The 2,923-nt window shown below is 52.5% G+C and overlaps 1 long non-coding RNA gene across 1 annotated transcript in view; it reads left to right on the top strand.

Annotated features, from left to right (window-relative positions):
• The first annotated feature begins 1,464 nt into the window (after nt 1–1,464).
• LOC107184228 overlaps nt 1,465–2,923 on the top strand; it is an 11,029-nt gene continuing 9,570 nt past the window's right edge. Inside the window, exons 1-2 of the long non-coding RNA XR_001515052.1 lie at nt 1,465–1,548; nt 2,225–2,289. This is a non-coding gene — a long non-coding RNA (uncharacterized LOC107184228). The remainder of the gene's footprint in view (nt 1,549–2,224; nt 2,290–2,923) is intronic.

Here is a 2,923-nt window from a genome sequence, read left to right as displayed (position 1 = left end):
CAGGCGCCGGGTCGCTCTGGGACCTTCAGAACCTTCAGGAGGTCGGAGGCGACTTGCATGGATGCGGGGATTTGGTTTCCTTGTCTCTCTCTCTCTCTCTCTCTCTCTCTCTCTCTCTCTCCCCCTCTCCCGCCCCCCATTCCTAAACTTACTTGGCAAAGAATTCCATCTAGTTTCTCTCTCTCTCTCCACCCCCTCCTGTCCCAGACTTTAAAGCCATGAACATCGAGTGTATTTGTGCGGCTGGGAAAGGGTTCTTAAATGTCACAGGTGTCAGTAGCTGGGCAGATGTCAGGTCTGCCCCGAAGGGGCACAGGCAGGGATATTGGGGACATTCTGCAGTTGAAACGGATTTTCTGCCATCCTGGGCAGACTGGCAGGGATGGGGGGAGTGATGGGAAAAATCCCCTTTTTGCCATTTGGCTCGATGGTGCGGGATGAGGTCACCGGGTTGGAGTGTGACCATTGGAACCGGTGCACAGTGGCCGGGCCCAGGGACTGTGCCTCTACTTGCAGATGAATGGATGTGGCCGGTCACTTCCTGTTTCTGGCTTCTCGTCTTTGATCATAAAATTTGAAAAGAAAAAGAGTGTTTACCGGGGAGCCCAGTGGCGGAGTCTGATCAGATGCAAAGGCCGCCTTGCCGGCTGGGCCTGGCCGGGGGAACCTGACATATATATCGGAGCCCTTTGGTCACGTGGCCGCTGTGGTATCAGACTCGCATCTCTTATCTTCTGGCAGAAAGGGGTGAAAACAGGGCCCTGTTTTGAAAGAAAAAAAAAAGTGTCTGCCTAGATTGCAATTCAGTTTTTGAACCAAAGCCCAGGAGTCGGTGGCACGTCTGAGAAGTTGGTGGAAGGGGATGTCTGAGCGAGGCAGTGCCACCCCCACCCCCTCCCTACCCCCCTGTCCAGCTCCTGGTGGGAAAGTGGAACCAGCAGGCAGGTGTGTCCTTCCCCCCCAGATAATGGGCGGAAAGTGAGGCTGGTGGTGGCGGCCTTGCCGTCCGTGTGTGTGGTCTGCTGCTTCCAACGTGCCTAAGTCGAGTAATTACGTGTCAAGAGAAGTAGGGGCCACGCATGTCACTGAAGGAGCGTGATCCGTGGCTGCTGGTGGCCGGAAGGGGCGGGCGGAGCCAGGCGGTTCGTAATATTTCGAGGCCTGCTCTGTGCATAGGACCATGCGGCTTTCGTTTAGATTCTATATGATAAAGATGATGCATGTAAGAATATATATATTTAAAAAATTTATATTTAAAATATATATTAAAATTGTATATTTAAAAATACATTTTTTTATTGATTTCAGAGAGGAAGGGAGAGGGAGAAAGAGAGAGAGAAACATCAGTGAGGAGAGAGAATCATAGATGGGCTGCCTCCTGCACGCGCCCCTCCCCCCCATTGGGGATCAAGCCTGCAACCTGGGCATGTGCCCTGACCGGGGATCGAACTTTAACATCCTGGTTCCTAGGTCAGGGTTCAACCACTGAGCCACACCGGCCAGGCAAGATGATGGTTTTCATGGAGGCATCACTTAATTCTTTATAAGGTACTTCCAGATGTACTATTCAGTTTACCTAATCCTCACAATTTAATTTACTTGATCCTCACAATTGCACTGTGATGCGAACTAGGCCCTTTACAGGGGGAAGCTCAGAGGTGAAACGTTTTGCCCGGGTCTCCGGCCTCCCTGGCCTCCCCTCTCTCTCAAGTTGCTGACATGGGAAAATGGCAACAACAAAACTGTATTTGCGCCGCACTGCGGCCATGTCGCCCCCCCGGCACCTACTCAGACCAGCACACGGTTCCTTTTCCAAGTGATGAGAATACTAGAGGTCCGATGCATGAAATTCGTCCAAGGGGCTTGTCCTCCTCTGCCGTCTGGAACAGTGGTTCTCAACCTTCTGGCCCTTTAATACAGTTCCTCGTGTTGTGACCCAACCATACAATTATTTTCGTGGCGACTTCATCACTGTCAGGTTGCTACTGTGATGAATCGTCATGGAAATATCTGATCTGCAGGATGGTCTTAGGCGACCCCTGTGAAAGGGTCGTTCCACCGCCAAAGGGGTCGTGACCCACAGGTTGAGAACCGCTGGTCTGGAAGCACATCCAGGCTAATTAGCATATTATGCTGTTATCATTATAGATTGTCTTTACGGAGATGGTTACGCATGTCCTGGGACGGGAATATAATGACGATCTTTTTTTTTTTTTTCGTTTAGGGAAAACCCAGAAAGAACCTTTGACCTGGTATTGAACGTGAAATGTCACTCCTCTGAAGGCGAAGGTACGTACATTCTGTCCATTCCTTAGATGGCCGAGTCCGTCCCAGGGCGTGTCCGCGTGGGGGACGCGTGAGGGTTCTCGCTGCGTGTCTCTCTGCGCCTCCTGTCGCCTCACGTTCGTGGCTGGGAATGAAATCGCTGCGGGTCTCGGCCCTGCTGGCAGGAACCGTGAATGTTGTCTGTGCAGCTTCGGTGTCAGGTGTGGGAGACACACAGCTTCCAGCACTGCCGTCCCGTGGGGCTGTCATGTTTCACTTCCTTTCACTCCTCTTCGGAAAGGTGGCTCCTTTTCAAAACGCCAGTGAGGCCCGGCCGGTGTGGCTCAGTGGTCGGGCACGGGAGGGAGGGAGGGAGGGAGGGAGGGAAGCAGGCGTGGGACATGCCTGGGAAGGGTTTCAGCTGTCAGTTCTGTGCAGTTTCCTGCAAAGACAGAGCCCTTTGCGAGGGTGATTTTTGTTCGTTTTCCACACTTTTGTCGTGTGTGTGTGTGTGTGTGTGTGTGTGTGTGTGAGAGAGAGAGAGAGAGAGAGAGAGAGAGAGAGAATGAGGGTTATCTTCCTGATCCTTTCCTTTTCAGCATGTCCTGTGTGATGTTTTCACGGGTGTGGCTGGGGGGGTTTCCCTGGCGGGGGGCTT

The sequence above is a fragment of the Myotis davidii genome, unplaced genomic scaffold (assembly GCF_000327345.1).
Source record: "Myotis davidii unplaced genomic scaffold, ASM32734v1 scaffold685, whole genome shotgun sequence".
Lineage (NCBI taxonomy): Eukaryota > Metazoa > Chordata > Mammalia > Chiroptera > Vespertilionidae > Myotis > Myotis davidii.
This window is presented reverse-complemented; position numbering and strand designations above follow the sequence as displayed.